The 18584-nt window shown below is 42.1% G+C and overlaps 1 long non-coding RNA gene across 2 annotated transcripts in view; it reads right to left on the reverse strand.

Annotated features, from left to right (window-relative positions):
- Positions 1-8988: 8988 nt before the first annotated feature.
- The window catches only part of Gm39920, a 63580-nt gene continuing 53984 nt past the window's right edge, over positions 8989-18584 (reverse strand). For both annotated transcript variants that reach the window (XR_003953898.1, XR_866694.2), the window contains exon 3: positions 8989-9333. This is a non-coding gene — a long non-coding RNA (predicted gene, 39920). The remainder of the gene's footprint in view (positions 9334-18584) is intronic.

Genomic DNA, 18584 nt, shown 5'->3' on the forward strand with positions numbered 1-18584 from the left:
AATAAAAAACTTTTGAGAGACACTGGGTTATGTAGAATTCTTGAAAATAAGGCACATGGGAGCAAGAGCGATGGTGCAGTGATGAAGAGGACCTAGTGCTTGCAGAAGACCTATGCTCAGGTCCCAGTGTGCATGTCAGGCAACTCCCAGGAGCTGGAATTCAAGGGAATCTGATATTCTGGCCTATTTGGGCATTGCACAAATATGTGCAAGCGTGTGTGCATGCACACACACACTTACAGGCACTTAAAATGAATTTAAAATACTTTAAAAATAATATACCTCGGTGCCTTGTTCTTGAAGCCTTCTGCTCAAGGCAGTGTATATAGTGTCCTTGGCCACACAAATCTGACTTCCAGAGGACATTGCATCCTGATATTTATGGTACTCACAGTTGGGCTAATTGAATAACTTCTGGTACCAGATAGATAGAGCCTATTAGCTCAACTATTAGAGCAAATCAGTGCTCTAATAACCATGTTTTCGAGGTGGACTGTGGGCACACATGTGAACCAGTAAACCCTGATTGGCTGCAATGTTATGTGTGATCTCCAAACATTTTGGCTTTGCGAAATGTATTCACAAAGGACTTACAGTCACTCTGATTTTATCGTGATAATGTTTCCAGTAAGCTGGATGAGTTTTGAAATATCCAACAGTCTGAGAAGTGAAGGTACAGCAGTTCTGACACAGCCTGCACTCTTAGTTAGAGACCTCATTCATCCTGCTTCTCCTGAGCAGTTCCATGACCCTCCAACCTTCTATGATAATAAGTATTTGGTTCTCCACATATAACAAAATCCCAAGGCTAACTGTCATCTCCATGCAGATGCTAGAACTCTTACAATTAAATACTGAGTATTTAAGTTGGAATCAGTTTATGGCTCTTTCCTGATATCTGCTCTAGACCTTGATTTTGACCAAATTTGGACATCAAATTGCCTCTTCTCACGGATAGCAGCTCAGGTGCCCTCTTTGGAGCTTCTTATACAAATCCCTCTCATTTGGAGGAGTAAATGGCTCACTCAGAAGGACTGAGTCACAAAGGCTGGCAATGGAAGTATGTGGGGATTAGCATCAGTGAGACATACCTGGTGAGCAGAGAAAGGAGCAGAGAGACATCAACAGGCAAACTGCCCCCCCTTTTCTCCCTGATTCCTTTGCAGAGCAGAGGAGCCCCTTGGCACATACAGAGCCCTGCAAGTAGCCAGCTGGTGTTCTTTGCACACCTGGGGCTGCCTGAGAAGCCACTGCACTTCACTCGCTTTGCCCGCTCTCGTGACACACTCTTTATACCCCCATGGTCTACCTCGGTGAAACACCAGCACTTAGACACTGCCTTAGGTCTGCTCTAGGGGATCTGGCTGATAATTCTGTTTGTTCAAGGGTTTTGCCCCTATTGAAGAAATCATACCTTATAAACAAAGAACCTTACTCTGTCAACTCCTCATACAGCACTTCTCCTTACCCAGTTGAATATTTGGATTTATTTCTTACAGTTTTTCTTCTTTTATATAAGCTTGCTATGTAGGATAGGCTGGCCTGGAATCTGAGATCCTCCTGCTTTAGCTGAGTGCTGGGTTTGGGGCGTGTCACCACACCTGGGCCCTCTGGAAGGTAGGAAAATGCTGACAGTTTGCTGTTTATAGCCTTGTGTTTGTTTCTATCGGTTCTAAAATAGATCTGTTCCCACATCTTTTGTGTTAGCGACAAATGTAAAAAGAGTCCATTACAAAACCAATTACACTCTAGACAACATATTGCTAGATTTCATCATCACTGAGGCATGAGGAGATCATGACCTTCTGCCCGAATCTTGTTCAAAGGATGATCTGTATTCTAGCAAAGAGGGGAAACGAGAAATACATACATTTTGTAGAGGGATATTACACACAAGCATAGGGAGAAAGAAAGACTAATAATTGTAAGTTTTAATAGTGTAGTTGAAAAAAAACCGGCTAAGTCTTTTTCCTTTCACTGAAGATTCACATAAAGCCACTTTTAAAATATGTTTTTCCTTTCCCGTGGCAGAGATAATATAGGGCCCCTGGATCGGACTTGAGGCATTTTCAAACGCTCATTTAGAAAGACATTTCTGTCAAGATAAATCACTCTTACAGAAAGGACATAGCAGTTGTAGGTCCCTTCTTCTGAGGAGGGACCGTACATCACATTGAATAGGATATGCTTTGCTGCAGTAACAAATGAGCCGGCTCTCTCAGGACCCTATAACAGCAAAGCTTTCTCATCACTTCCTCTGCATGCCCATCCAAGGTGGGCAGCAAAACACTATCCTAAGTCACTCTCAAGCTGTAAGCGGACATCATCTGGACCACTGCCAGTCACACACACTGGTAAGATGTGTGAATTTTGTGGACACTCTTAAAACTTCAACAAGAGAATAACTCCATTTTTTGCCACCTACTTTTACTGAAATTTAGTGTCAGGTACTCAGATCCATAACAGCTTCTCCTAAGGGTGACAGGGAATGTATCTGCTGAAGATGTTAAGGAAGGAATGTCTTAAGACCTGCTTCTAGCTCTAATGATCACGGTCCTTACTGTCAAAGAACCAAACTGAGTCTTGGTAGAGCATTTTCTTCCGAATGCAACTTTGTTCCTCTGAGGTCCTCAGACTTGGAAGGTAATGTTGCCACATGCGCACATACACCATACACACTTTCTGTGTCTCTGTATGTCTGTCTCTCTCTTTCCTCTCTCTCTCTCTCTCTCTCTCTCTCTCTCTCTCTCTCTCTCTCTCTCTCTCTCTCTCTCTCTCCCTGACTTTTGCAAGTCACCTGGGATAAATGCCTTCTTAAAATGCTCCTCCCTGGGTTGAGCAGCCAAGGGGGGAAGATGTACAAACTTTCCAGGATCATTCTGGCAGCAAACATGATCTTCAGAAAGCTGTGCTGATGCTGTACACCCTGGTGCTGTGGCTCACTTCTCTGCAGAACCCGAAGCAGCAGAAGGAGCTCCCCAATGAGTCGGCATTCAGAGCTCGTGCATTGCATCCTGATTCACTGGGTTGCTCTGCAAACCTTTCTAAATGCAACCCCCAAGTTCTCTGCAGACAGCCTCCTGTCAACCTGGGAGTTGGCTTGTTTTCTGTGATGCTTTCTTAGCACGGGGAAAAAAAGCCATTTCCCAGGAGTTTCTTTGACTGGTTTCTATAAATCAGAATTGAAAGACATCGTGGCCAGGAGCCTTTTAAAGAAATGTCTGGTCTTTCCTCTCTAGGCTTTTAAAAGACCTAGAGACATCTTCAGAAGCCATTTTCTTTATCTATCTATGGCTAAGTTGAGAGTCCTATACAGCAGAGAGAAGAGAATTTTTAAAAGGAAAGAAAGAATGTATCATAGGGAGTTTTTAGGTGTAGGAACCCTGGAGTTTCGATGTTGGGTACATTTTTATCACACTATAGATGTCTCTGCTTCTTCAACCCCATTAAGTGGGGCAGAGAACAAAAGCATGGTTTCTTCCTTCTCCTCTGAGATCATACCCCAACCCCACCCCCTGCTATGGTGCCCCTGTACCTGGAGGTCAGTGCATTAGCACCACCAAGCCCCCCAGAACATCTTAGTGCTCTGCTCAGCGCCTCTCTAGCTGCTTGGAAAGCAGACTGCGGCTTAATGAGACAAGCTGTCCTTGGAGACGTCTCTCTCCTCTAGGAATTCTGTAAGTGCTTTATATAAAGCAGTAATAGGATGGTTCAGCCAGACTCTCTGGCTCAGATACACTAAGGGGTGTTCCCTTTGGGAAGGAGAGACAGGTAGCCGAGTGATAAGGCCATTAGGACTGACTGTGCCCTGTGAGCTGGTAGTCCCAGAAGCCACCAGTGAGCGTGAAAGGGAGAAAGGCTGATCAGACTTCCTGGTGGGTTATAGTGTTGTCTATGGACAGAGTCTGGATAGTAATGTGCTGGGAGTGATTTACTGCCATGATTACTGCTAAGCAGGGGAGAGAAGCTCAGGGGAGCTGCAGAGGTGTGATGGGTGAGATGTCATGCTGGCCCCACATTGATAAATTACCCACCCTTTTCAAGAGCCAAGGGAGTCCTCTGGGAAGCCATAGCAACAATTCCGGGAACTCAAGGCTGCTGCAGATCAGAGGAGAATCCCATGAGCAGAAAGAGAACACTTCTCTCACTTTCATGCCTACTTCTCCTTTGTCCTCTGGCTTCATGGGGGTTGTGGAGAGGGGTGAGCAGGGCTTTCCACTCCATGTTTTAGGGTCATCCGAGTCTATCTGTATTGGACTCTTTTTAACCATAGGTTGAACATGGTGCTGAGATTTATTAATGGAAGATCAACAATAGTGAGTCATGGTAGGAAGAGGGTAATTAAAGCTACAAGTGAGGTTGAAGTAACACAGGGGTGGGCCTGTGGCTTGGAAGGCCAGTTATCAGGGATAAACAAAAGGAGGATTAAGAGAGAGACCTAAGCAGACTTAAGAGATTGCAGTTTGCCTTTCATATCCTTCTGCACAAATCAAAACTTCTATTCAGCCAGTGGGATGATTGTAAAAATGTACCTATAATTTTCCCCATTTAAGAGATGGGGACTGTTTTCTCTCCTTTAATATGGGCCTGACTCGGTGAGTTGACTCTGACAAATGGAATGAGGCAAGCACAACAGCCTATGGCTTTAAATACTAAGTCACAGAAATCACTGGCACTGGCTTCTCCCTTATTCTCCTCAGGCCCTCACATTCTGGGGGATGCCAGCTGCCACATTTGAGAGCTCTCCACACAAAGAGGAATATACTCAACGAGGAACTGAGACCTCCTGTCCACAGAGACATGAGTGCCCCATCTTGAATCTAATCATCTGCTCACAGTGAGGCCTTCAGATGTCTGCCACCCGTATAGACATCTTGATGGCAACTTATAAGTGACCCAGAACCTGGGTATCCAGTTAAAGACTCAAATTCTTGACCCATGGAAAGAGTTGTCATGTCCAGCCATTACGTTCTGAGGTGATTTGGTACCCAACATTAGATAACTCAGACAACTAGGAAGAGGGTCACTATGGCACACAGGTCCAAAGTAAAGTCTGCCCTGATGCTCCTCCAGCATCACTGCAGCTTACTAACACTTGCTTACACAACTCTCAGAATCTCTGAAAGGGAGAAAAAGAAAAACAAGCCCAAAGCTTCCTGATTCTGTACCTGGTTTGGGGAATGGACGTACTATCTGAACATGCCTCAAAATTGTTCTCTTACATACAGTATTGAGCCAAGTGAGAATGACAACAAAGAAAATGTCAATGACGACAACAAAAGGACCGCAAAAAATGTTATAATTAAGATGCATTTGTCTGACTGTCACCCCAAAGTGATTTAGAAGATCTATTTCTCTCTCCTAGGATAAAGAATAAATGTAGGCAAATATGAGCAACAAATACCCATGAGTGTGGTGGTGCACACCTGCAATCCCAGCACTTGGGAGGTAGAGGCAGGAGAATCGGGAGTTCAAAGTGATCCTCAGCCTCACAGTAAGTTCAAAGCCAGCTGAGGCTACATGACAGCCCTTCTAAAACCATCAAGGAAGAAGAGAGAGCAGGAGAGAAGGAGGAAATGGTGTCTATAGTTTATACTACCTTCTCTGAGCAGCTTCAAAAGAGTTAAGGAATTTCTCATTCTAGCACCTGGAGAACGGCTTCCTCCTACAGGTCAACTTTTTATAAATATCGTCCTGAAGCTTTTCATACTCACCTAGATTTATTAGTCTTTCATGGCACTATATCTTGTAGACTTGCCAGAGGAACACAGTGCAATAAAATACTTGGTAAAAAAATGCCAGATCCCATTGTGAAATATCTTCAGCTTATTATGAGATATCTTCAGTCTATTACAAAGTATCTTCAGTTTTCAACTCAATGGAAAGTAAACACGTAAATGGTTTGCTTTGCTGCCAGAACATGGAGTCTCTAGGAAGCTTTAGGAGTCTCAGACTAGTGGGCCTGTGAGGTCCTGGCTTTAGCTGAGGTTAGCTGGGTGGGTGAGGGAAGTATCAGGTGCCAATGCTCTTGTTTTCTCCCTGAGGTGGTTATTTTTCTGTTTCCAAGCAATGCTTTTCTGATGCTGTTAAGGAGTCATTGATAAATTGACATTACATCAACAAGTTACAATTGCTTAATTTCTGCAAAAATGCCTAGTTCCATTTCCATGCCAACTTTTCAGTCCTATCACATACACATGGATCACCCACACACACACTCACAAACACAGAGATACACAGACATGTAGGCACATCACATACCTGCATACACAGACAGACAGACAGACAGACAGACAGACAGACATGTAGGCACACCATGTACATGCATACACACAGACAGATACACATACACACACACATAGAGAAACACAAACACATACACACACCACATACATGCACACACAGACACAGACACACACACACACACACAAGCCACCCTTTCCACCCTCCATCCCTATCCAAGGATATAAAAAGACAAAGTACTAATGTGGCCACCTACAGCTGCTTTCAGTATCACTTAGCCAGCTGCATCTTCAAGTGGAAGAATTCCTTTTTGTGACTGTACATTGGCCTGAACATAAGATGCAGATCTGGGAAATCTTTGTATTCACCAAATATAAAATAACACCTGGTGACAGAAAGCTAGACAACTCACTCAGTGACTAGTTTCAGAATTTTTCAGTAAGGCGCTTTACGGAGCCAATGTGTGGGTACCAATTAGAACCCTGACTGACAGGATGGTATGTCTGGACCATGACTGCAAACAAGCACATAATAGTTTTGAGTACAGTGAGCATCTGCCATAAGCTCTGAATGACTCAGAGCCAGATGATTCTACAGCAACACATACGGAGAAACTGAGGTCAAACATGGGGAATAAATCTGGTTACTGTCTCACATAAATGATATCGTGTACTACACACAATTGAGCTGTGGGAAGGAGAAAAGCAGCAAAGAGAAATGCTTGCACAGCCGCTGTAGGTTGGCTTGTAGAGATTCAGAAATTAGCCAGGACAGGGTATTTCAGCTATGGCTGGCATCTGCCATCTGAATCATTTGAATTATCACGACTTGGTTTGGTACCTGAAAAGTTGTCTTTTCTCCTTCTCCTTCTCCTTCTCCTTCTCCTTCTCCTTCTCCTTCTCCTTCTCCTTCTCCTTCTCCTTCTCCTTCTCCTTCTCCTTCTCCTTCTCCTTCTCCTTCTCCTTCTCCTTCTCCTCCTCCTCCTCCTCCTCCTCCTCCTCCTCCTCCTCCTCCTCCTCCTCCTCCTCCTTCTCCTTCTCCTTCTTCTCCTCCTCCTCCTTGTTCTCATTCTCATTCTTGTTCTTGTTCTTGTTCTTGTTCTTCTTGTTCTTCTTCTTCTTCCTTCTTCTTCTTCTTCTTCCTTCTTCTTCTTCTTCTTCCTTCTTCTTCTTCTTCTTCTTCTTCTTCTTCTTCTTCTTCTTCTTCTTCTTCTTCCTCCTCCTCCTCCTCCTCCTCCTCCTCCTCTTCTTGTTGTTCTTGTTCTTGTTGTTCTTGTTGTTCTTGTTGTTCTTGTTGTTCTTGTTGTTGTTGTTGTTGTTCTTGTTGTTGTTGTTGTTGTTGTTGTTCTTCTTCTTCTTCTTCTTCTTCTTCTTCTTCTTCTTCTTCTTCTTCTTCTTCTTCCAAAATGAGCTCTGTGATTGAACTTTTAAAACATTTTTTTTCTAGAAGGCACAATGCTGGGCACACAAAAGGCACTCAATGATTGCCCAAAGCAACACAGAATGGTTTTCATTTTGTTGACCTCACTTTCTGCATTAGCTGAGTCCTCACACTTTTTGCTGAAGGAAGACAGAAAGCCACCCCCCTCTTCCCTAAATCTTTTCTGAAGCACACTCAGAGCCCACGGGATACCCTAACAGCCCAGCATTTCCATCTCTCCCCTTCATGAGGCTTCTTCATCTTCATCAGTCTCTCATTTTAATTTCACCTCTATGAACACCAGGTTTCTTAAGGTTTCCATGGGGGAGCCAGGCAAGGGAATCAGGGAGGAACACAGCCTCTATTTTATCCTTCTTTTCCTCTGGGAGCCAAATTATGTAATTTTTGTAAAAGCATCTTTTCTTCTTTCCTACTGTGGGCCCCAGCCATTCCTTTTAGCTGATGGCAGAGCCCCATAATGTGAAAGCTGCTTATCTTAGTGGGAATCTCGGGGTGGGCTTTTAAAGTTGTCCCAAGCTGTGCCTGTCTGTAATTCTTAGTGCTACTCATTTATGGAGATTGGGGGAAGAAGGAGGAAGATGCGGCCTGACTGGCTCCCCTGGTGCACTGATGGAGAAATTGCTAGTGAACGTTTTCATTTTCAGCCCCAGTTACTTAATCCATCACAGTGGAAGAAACACAGCCAGGCGGTAAACCTGAAGCCTCCCAGGCCCTGCATCATTCCTGAAAATTTTTATAAATATTGTAATATGGTGGCAGGACAGTAAGACAAAGGCAAGAGAGACCATCTAAAGATGGCCCAAGAGTACTCCAAAAAGTGGATTTTCTTGTGACAAATGGCTATCCTTTTTATTAAATCTGTTTTAAAAGACTCATCTGAGTTTGAGTCCCCTTGGGCTCAGCCTGCAAGCTTCCAGACTAGGTAGTCATACTCAATCCTGCTCCTGTGAAATAGCATCACCAATGGGTCAGAAGCCATATGGAAGAGGAGACTGCCACCATAGCAAACTAAGGGCCCTGGAGACTACAGCCAAGAACAAGCAGTCTTGGTGTTTCCTTGTTTGACATGAAAGTGTTGGCAATGCCTATTTTAAAACTGATTTGAGGGATCAAGGTTCAGAAAACCTGATCTGGAAAACATGAAATGAAGTTAAATGTAGCAGACTAGAGAATGCTGGTCCTGAGAAAGCTGATCCTAGGACCTCACAGATTAGAAGAAACTGAAGAGTCTGAAGGGTGAGGGTAAGGCACACGGAAACTGTACATTCTTAGAAACACCCCAAAGAGTACCAAAGATGTATTCAGTTCAATTAGGAATGCATTTACTTTAATGTCAAAGCCATCACTAACATGTAAGTCCACAACTTGAGATTTACTGTTCAGTGACCATTAAAATGGCCTCTGTTAGTGGCAAACACAGCAGCCATCTTGCCCTGGGAGCATATTGGTAGCCTGGGTACAAGTAGACCACACACCTAGTTTTAGAAACACTCCATCAGTCTGAGTCTCCAGTCTTCCACAATAATCGGCAAGGCTCAACTCCACAACTGCTCCTTTAATCATCTCCAATCTTCTTGGTTGTGTAGCAGTCAGCAAAGCTGGCGATGAAGGTCCTGTGGAGCCTGGTGGCTATTCTGACAGTCATCAGCTCTGCAGCAAAAAAGAGCAATGGTGTATTGAATTGATTACTTCCACCAATGAATAAACAGGCCAAACCAGGAATAAAAGTCCTATTCCTGGATCACCATTAAGCTGCAGTGCAATGATTGGTGGATGGCATTAAGGTAACACTGTGTTGAATGTGTGATGTTGCAAGGTATGCTGCTTTCTGCTGTATGCTCTTCCAATTTACAGCATAACACTGTGATTTCATTTGTCATTAAAGCAGATAAAACATTGTTTCCTCCTTGCCCGGAGACATCAAGAAATCACTTCAGTTTGCCTTTGTTCTTTGAGTTGCTTTTTTTGAGGGGAGGACCTAATTGTGTTCTTGTTTATTATGTAGACCTGGATTTGCATAGCGAGCATGAGCTTTGATAAATGCATGCATTGGGTTGATACTCTAAGCAGGATGCAGAGTAACCTGTCACTGCTGAAACGTCCCTGCATCTCTTTGTAGTTGTTCACAAATACCTTGACTTTCTGCAAGAAACTTGCTATTTTGATGTCAAAGGTAGTTTTGCCAGTTCTTGAACTTCATATAAATAGAAGCAATATAGACTTTGGCATCTGATTCTTCTGTGAAACAAATGTTAATAGTCATGTTGATGCCTGCATTAGTGGTCTGTTTGTTTTTATTGCTTAACTGTGCCCCAGACTATAAATGCACTACAATATATATATATATATATATATTCACTCTGGCACTGACAGACTTTTGGGGCGTTTCCAGTTTAAAGCTATTGTGAATAAAGCTGCCATGAAGAACCTTTTGCAAATCCTTTGCGGTTAAGTTTTATTTCTCTTGGGTAGGAGTAGAATTACAAGATCAAAGTGGCAATGTATATGTAACATACAAGGAGCTGCCGAAGCTACATTTTACACTGCTGTCAGCAGTACACGGGAACTCTGTCTGCTCCCTGCTCTCTGACTTCCACTCGGGTGTTGTGGGAGCCATGGAATCTCACCTCAATGTGGATTGAAATTTCCCTGATGAAATGAAGCTTTTTTTCATGTGATTATTGTCTGCTTGTTTATCTTCTTTTGACGAATATCTTTTCAAAGCTTTCCCCATATCATTATGAAAATATCTTATTAGGGAGTGGCCTGTAGTCATGTCTATATGGAGACATACATTCCTTAGTCACCTTGTGGCTATGTTCTCTGGTGTGCGGTGTGCCTTTTTATTCTTTAAACAGCAGTTAAGAAACTTTTAACTTGGTGAAATCCAGTTTTTCAACTTTTTTCTTTTACTTGCCTTCCTGTTTGAATGGCTTTTTAGCATAAACTTTCAAAAGCCCACCTAAAAGTATTTTCAATTAAAAATTTATTTTCAATAAAATTTTTCTGATTGGTCATACTTGGAAAACATTTCTTTCATTTTATAATTTTATTTTAATTATCCAAACACAGTAGTATTCTGATAAGCAATTTTCAATGAAGACAGAAAATAAGCCTAGCTTGATTCTATTTTGAGCTATCAGTAGTTAAAACATTGATTTACAACATTTCTGAATCTTGGACAGTCAGCTTTCTTTAGCATTATGAGCCCTTCCAGTATACACAGTTTGTGTTTTACCAGGATTGAACACAAGCCTTTATCCATGAGAGGCACATGCTCAAAACAATGATCTTTAAAATTTGCACAGAATCTTGCTTTCTAAGGCTAACTTTGAACCTGTCACTTCTTCATCTCTATCTTCCCTGATAACTGGGATTGTTCTTCTGTCCAGAAGTCAAAATAGACACTTGACCACCCAAATTGAGGTGTCTGTGGCCATGACCAACTTCAGAACCTGATTTGACTACCAGCTGTACAATACCCAGAATTGTAGACAAAATGGTTAGACAAAATGGGGGCTGATATCTATCATTGTGGTAAATTAGTGTAAGAACAGCTGTGTCTGAGGACTTACCCAGCTGCTGGGGAGATCTGTTGAAAAAAATAAAAGGAGATGGTGTGAGATTGGAGTACATCATAAAGTTAGAAGATGGGTAATTTGATCATAGACCAACAGAGCTAGATAGAAACTAAGGAAATGGCTCCTGGAAAGTACCAGGTTCCGTGCACAGATCTCATGTTGAGCTCATTTGACCAAAGAATTAAACCACAAAGCCCAGGGAGAGGAAAAGAGGACATGTGCATGCAGTGTGTAGCCACTGTGGCCTGGCCGTGTGGTTAATTTGATGACAGGGAAAATGACTGTGTAGGAGTTGGGGAGATGTCTCAGTTTGTAAAGTACTTTTTACACAAATTAGAGGACCTTAATCTCATTAACAGAATTCACGGAAAGAGCCAAACATGGTGGTACTTGCCTGCAATCTCAGCATAGGGGAGGTAGAGACAAATGTATTCCTGAGGCTTTCTGTCCAGCCAAACCAAACATTTCTCTGGGCTCTAGGTCCTAGTAAAATGCCTTGTCTCAATAAATAAGGGAGAGTCCTGAGGAATGACACCCAAGTTTGACCATTGATGTACACACACATATACACATAGTGGAGTCACTGTAGAATATATGGCTTAAGTTATAGGAACAGTCTCATAGATTACTTTCTTCTCATCAATAAATTTAGGACATTTACATTCATCTCCTCCTATATATAACTGTAAAAGGAAAGTGGTATTTCATAGAGTCTACAGAGAATGCACAAATCAGAGTAGACGAATTCTTAAGAGCAATGATAAAGCCAGTTCATGGGAAATTGGCTTAGAAAGCCTTTATTTTGGGGACCTGACTCAGTGAATAAAAATGAGTAGCCTCACATACCTGGCCACCTGAGTTCAACTTTTGGAAGCCATATAAAAAGCCATATGGAAGCATATCTGAAATCCCAGGACTGCTGCAGGCTATGGAGACAGAAGAAGCTCACAGGCCAACTAGCCTTCAGTCCAACCTACAGCAGCAAAATCAGGGGACCCTGTTCAAGAAGGTGGAAAGCAAGATATTGTCCTCTGACCTCTACATATGTGCTGTGGCATTTCACTCTCCCAGTCCCTGTACCTTTTTTCTGTGTATAAGTGTCTCTCTCATATAAATAAATAAATAGTAAATACATAAATAAAACTTGTATTTTTACAAAGGTGTTTTAACCAATTATACACTGAAATTTAAAGTTATTTAGTCTCTACATATTAATGTTATTTTACTTTTCATTCAGTAAATTATATATTTAAATATACATATTTAAATTATTTTGAATAATAAAAGAAAATGAACCTACCTAACAGACTCCCCAGTGTGGTGTCTGCTGCTCTTTTCTGAAGAATGTAACTTTCTCTATTTGTTGAGGGAACTTTTCTTCATTTCCAGTTCAGACAGTATTCTGTGTATTTTGTTTCTTGATCCCCAATAAAGAAGCTATACATAGGAAGTACAGTGGCCCAATGGATCATAATGAAAGCCTATCCAGAAAGACATTTAATGATGGAGATGACGTAACATGAGGCATAGATTAGCTAAGCATCAACCAGGAGTCTAGAAACAACCAGGATAAGAGAAAAGATGTCCAGAAATCAGGAACATGGAAATCAGGATCACATCTGAGCAAGATAGGAGAGGAGGGCTATGTAGAAACAAGTAGGTTGTAGTCAGAAGAATGATCTAGAAGAACTCAAAGCTTTTCTGGTGAGAACTTTAACCAAGAATGGTGTTCAGATTCTGCCACAGAACCTATTCAAGGATGAGGGGGTGTGAGGACATAACTGATATCTATGTTTAACCCTGCCATGCAATCACTGTTTGAGTCTTCCTTAGATTAACTCAGGCTGTGACTTGACTGGGGCACGATAGACCTGTGTATCCACTCCTATGTACTGAACTCTCCCTCCCACGACATGCTAGAGTGCAATAGGGTGTAGTGACAATTTTGGAATTTTAGTTTCTTAAAAAAAAAAAAAAACAAAGAAATCTTAAGAATATGTTTTTGTTTTAATCCCAGGTGTGGGTTATGAGGCTGCTTTGACTGTCCATAGCAGCTGACTGTGATTTGCCTACTGCTTTAGTAGGGGCATGATTTTGCCAGCTGCAGATAGTTTTTGTGATTGTGTGATGTTTGGATTTCTGGGGATTTTTTAGAGGGTATATAAATGCTGTGGCCCAGAGAGGCAGTGTGGGTTGTTGGTTGTTGGTTGTTTGCAGTTTATTAAGAAGTTGTACACGAAGAAGAAACAACAAGAAGAAATTAGATATCCTGTTGGTGAAGATCAAATGTGTCCCAAGTAACTCAAGGCTCCTAATCAGCAGGAAGTAGTCTAATGATACCATCTCCCTCTTTCCTTTCTCTCTCTCTCTCTCTCTCTCTCTCTCTCTCTCTCTCTCTCTCTCTCTCTCTCTGTCGTTCTTTCTTTCTTTCTTTCCTTCTTTCTTTTTAATATAGAATAGAGTTTATTAAGGGCATGGGGAGAGGAGTCAAGAGGGAAGTAGAGGCAGAGAAAGGCAGAGAGAGAGAGAGTAGAGAAGTAGAGGCCAGCCATGAGCATGTGGGGGAGGGGGAGGGGGAGGGGGAGAGAGAGGAGCAGGAAGGAAGAGCAAGAACAAGAAAGGAGCAAGAGAGCAAGAGCATCTCCCTCTTTTCAACTATTGATTTTATTAAGGGATTTCTTTCCTTTCCACTCTATCCTTTTTTTCTCTCTTATCTAGGGAGTTGAAAGGATAGAAGAAAAAGGGCAGAGAAGGAAGGAAGAAAGAAGGACTCAAGAAAGTAGTGAAGACAGCTACAGTAAGGTGGCATTTACATTACTATCTTTCAGCAGAACCCCTACAGAGTTTAATAAGACCTGTGTTCAGGAATCCTGTCCTCATTCAATGATGCTGACATTGAATATTAGTTTGTAATTCACGACTAAGTCACATAGGAAAGATGGTGATTCACAGTGAAGGTTCTGACAGTTCTGGTGCCTCAAAGTGGACTGACTGAAGTCCAGGGCAGACTGTGCCACCGCTTGAGTTGAAACGTTGCATGCCAAGGTGTCTTGTAATGACATCACATAATCCACCATCCATTTCTAGGTATTTAATTAAGAGAACTGAAAATGGGCTGGTGAGATGGCTCAGTGGGTAAGAGCACCCGACTGCTCTTCCAAAGGTCCGAAGTTCAAATCCCAGCAACCACATGGTGGCTCACAACCATCTGTAACGAGATCTGACTCCCTCTTCTGGAGTGTCTGAAGACAGCTACAGTGTACTTACATATAATAAGTAAATAAATCTTTAAAAAAAAAAGAGAGAGAACTGAAAATACACTTTCACAGTCTTGCGCAAGTGCCCATTGCATGTCTGCATGTAATAACTACAAACTGAAAACAACTAAATATTCCATTAATTTGGGAGCAGGCAGTGCTATATCCATACAATGAAAGACTAAGCAATCAAAAAGAACAAACTTTTCAATCCCCAAAAAACAATCTGGAGGAGACACAAACTACTTAGAACCTGCTAAGCAAGGGGAAAATCACACCTGGTATTGGAAATCTAGCCAATTACCTGGGGCTAGAGGGATCTTGGAGGAGAACCTACAACCACCACTTTACTAAACCACCGTAATCCCTTACTACATCTTAAATATTTACCTTTCTACCCACAGCTAAGTGTAGCTCTCAACCCTGAGCAAAGAGACTTCTCCTTGTAACAGACAGAGACCATTACAGAAAACCACAGTCAATTAAAATGCATAGGATAAGTATGTACATGGTGCCAGCCTCAGTTGAGTCATGTATAGCATAACTCCCTCAGCTAAGGTTCACAGAACATCAAGGAATAAGGGTGGGGAAGAATTGTAAGATCCACAGGACTGGGTTGTCTGCCATGAGGTTGTGTCTCCTAGAACTGTCAGGAAGCTGTAATCCATGAAGTCTGGACAACATGGCTGCCTAAACAATATCTGAACTAACATACATTTTAACATAGAAGTGGCAATCTCACAGGTGTCCCACCCTGGACAAAGAACTATAGACTACCAAGGATGCTCAGAGCAAGAGATGCAGTCTGCTCCCCAGAGGAGTCTCCCAAATTGGTTATCCAATCCCAAGTAGTCGGCCTAAAATTATATACATACAAGTAACATTATATGAACTGAACAGACTATGTGAGTGTATGAGTGTGTCTGTGGGTGAGTGAGTGTGTATGTGTGTGTGTGTGTGTGTGTGTGTGTGTGTGTGTGTAACAAAAAAGGCCAGAGACCAAGAGTTTGTGAGAAAAGATGGGGGTGGGGGTGGAGTACAAAGGAAGGGTTGGAGGGAGAAAAGGGAAAGCAGAATATGATGTAATTAATTTTTATTTTTAAAATTAAAAATGATTGTGAAAGAAGCCAACAAAAATTAAAAGGCAGTTTTGCTCCATTTACAGAGAAATCTGGAACATACAAACTTAGGAAGCAGATCAAAAGCTAAAGATCAGAGAAGAGGGGACCACAGAGGGCATGGGAAAATTTAGGGGATGATGGAGATATGAATTGTCTTGACTCTAGTGATGACTGTCTTTCTTGATGATAATTGGGTCAAATTTTATGTTTGCAGTTTATGGCATAGTTTTAGGGGGTAGGGTGGGAAGGCTGAAGGATGGCACTTGGTCCACATCTAGAAAAATGGGGACCAAAGGTGGTGACCCTGAGAGCCTTAGTGGGCAGCTGGAAGGTAGTCAGTGGAGAAAGCCCTGCTTCTCCTGAAAGCAGGACAGTGCACTGAACGAGAAGCCAGAATAGATCATCTCACAGGAGCTGTCCCCATAACCCTATACAAAGGATCAGGGCACCCAGCTAACTGACATTGCCTGAAGTCAGGTACCACTATCACATATCTAAGTACTCTAGTTTACTTGATGCTCATACTCTGTAACCTTGACTTCACAACTATGCTTTCACAGATACTTTGATATCTCAGTTTGAATTTAGAATTGTCAGGCATCCCCAAATGCTACCCCTGAATGTGCTTTGTGGGGAGACCCAACTTTCTGGCTCCATCTTCTCCTGTAGAAGACACTGTCTTTCCCACTGCCCAGACTCCATCATTCAGTAAGAAGGGTTTTAGTCATACCCGTGAATAGCTAAATTGTGTATGCAATCTTCCATCCCTTGCACATTAATAGTTGCCTTTTGGTGTAAGAGAATGGATTCCAGAAGTATTCTGCCATCGAAAGGTAGGCAGTGACATTTTGGGTGGCAATAAGGCCAGAAGTACCAGGGGGCCACCTAGCAGGGATAAGGAAGTGCCATACAGCCTCGTTTGCGTCATCTTCTTGCCTGTAGATGGAGAACACTTAGGTAAGACTCCGGGCTAACTCCCCCCCCCAGCTGTCCGTAATTAATAGTGGAGAATACAACATGGATTCCTAAAAACTTAAATGTTCAGGAAAAGCAGCATTTCCTAGTCTAGGAAACAAATCTCAAGAAACTTCTCACATGGAGAGGACCAGATGCTTCTTCCACATCCAGGAAATGTCAGCACCAGTCATGTAGATTTCTCTGGTACAGGCCATCAAGGGACAGAAAGACCAGAAGGAGGGATGGTAGAACCTCTGTGCCCTCTGTCCTGAGGCTTCATGTTCTGTTAGAAGGATGAAATCAATAGGTATTTTGTTTGTTTTTAACTATGAGTTTCTCTCTCTCTCTCTCTCTCTCTCTCTCTCTCTCTCTCTCTCTCTCTCTCTCTGTGTGTGTGTTTGGCAGTAGGCTGTACACAATGTGTGCAAGGCAAAGGTTGGCATTTGGTGTCTTTGACAGTTGTGACTCACCTCAGTTTTTGAGATAGGGTCTCTTGCAGAAGCAGAAGTTCACCAATTTTACAAGATTTTATGAGCTTCACCCTCAAGGATCATGACTCCTCCACCTCCAGGGCAGTGGGGTCATAGGCCTGTACCACTACACTCTGACCTTATGTAAATGCTAAAAATCAAACTTGGAACCTCAGGCTTTTCCAATGAAATTTTCTCCCCAAAGCCCAGGGTTTGTTGTTGTTGTTGTTGTTGTTGTTGTTGTTGTTTAAATATGAAAAAAGCTACAAAATCTCTGAGCAGGGAAGACTATAGAGTGGATTTGCAGGGGAGTGACTGAAAACAGTGAAATAGCTTCCAACTTTACTACACACACACACACACACACACGCACACAATACACACAATACACTTACAGCACACACACACACACACACACACACACATATAAATATACATGTGTAACATATATATTTATTCACATATACATGTTATATTTGTGTATAAATTATATATGAATTATATGTAATATATGATATATGTCAAATTCTTGTATCTAACTTATACCTGGCTTATATGAATCAATACATTCTGCATTTTGTTCAAAGTAGTGTAGAGTTTTGGTTTCTATAATCTAAAAATATAAACACATTGTATTTATAAATTTTCAGATCTAATAACCATTTCTAGACAGTCTTAAGAAAGACCTGACTCAAGAATCTCAAACTAATCCTGATTAAAAAGGAAAAAAATCAAAATAAAACTGGCATTAGAGTAAGAGATTACCCTTTGGAAAGTAATGGAGACAAAATGCCTTTTCTTTTCTGACAAGAAGGTAAGTTTCAAGGGTGACTGGGATTCTGTGAAGAAGGATACCTGAAAGTTACGGAGAGCAGACACCTTGAACAGTCGTCGGCTTGGCAGGACCCCAGTCAAGTTATCTCTGTGGATGGAGAAATCGTCAAAGAGAAGAAGGAATGCCCAGGAGGAATGACCTATTAGATCATCCCAAAGTCACAATGCTCCAGGTGAGTGTGCAAAGCACTGCACTGCTGACAGAGCTAGATATTATATGAAAGCTACAGAGAGAGGACCGGAATTGGACTATGTGTGACTTTCTGAAAAAAAAAAAATTTCCAGGGAACTAAAGACAGCCTCTTTTTTCTCAGCTTTGTGACTGAAGAATTAAACCAAATCAAGAGAACCACGGAGATGTATCCTGATTATAAAAAGGCTTCCATACAGAGTTCTGCAAACCAAAGCTTCAAATATCGCCAGGAAAGGTCATGGTGGGAGCGAGATTCATTACAAACCTGAAGTATGAACTGAACTCCACTCTGCAGAGTGGAGAGCTCTCAATACCAGCAACTCTATGAAGAGCTGGCTTCATATCTCTCCTCCCCAGAGCAATCTGCCCTTCACTGGATGGCCTTTGCTGTCCCAAAACATAGCTCCACCAGACAGATGGAGCAGGCATGATAGGCAGAGGGATTCAACATGTCTGAAGGCCTTAGGGGGGTTGATGAAGGCAAAGCA

This window comes from Mus musculus, chromosome 2 (assembly GCF_000001635.26).
Source record: "Mus musculus strain C57BL/6J chromosome 2, GRCm38.p6 C57BL/6J".
Classification (NCBI taxonomy): domain Eukaryota; kingdom Metazoa; phylum Chordata; class Mammalia; order Rodentia; family Muridae; genus Mus; species Mus musculus.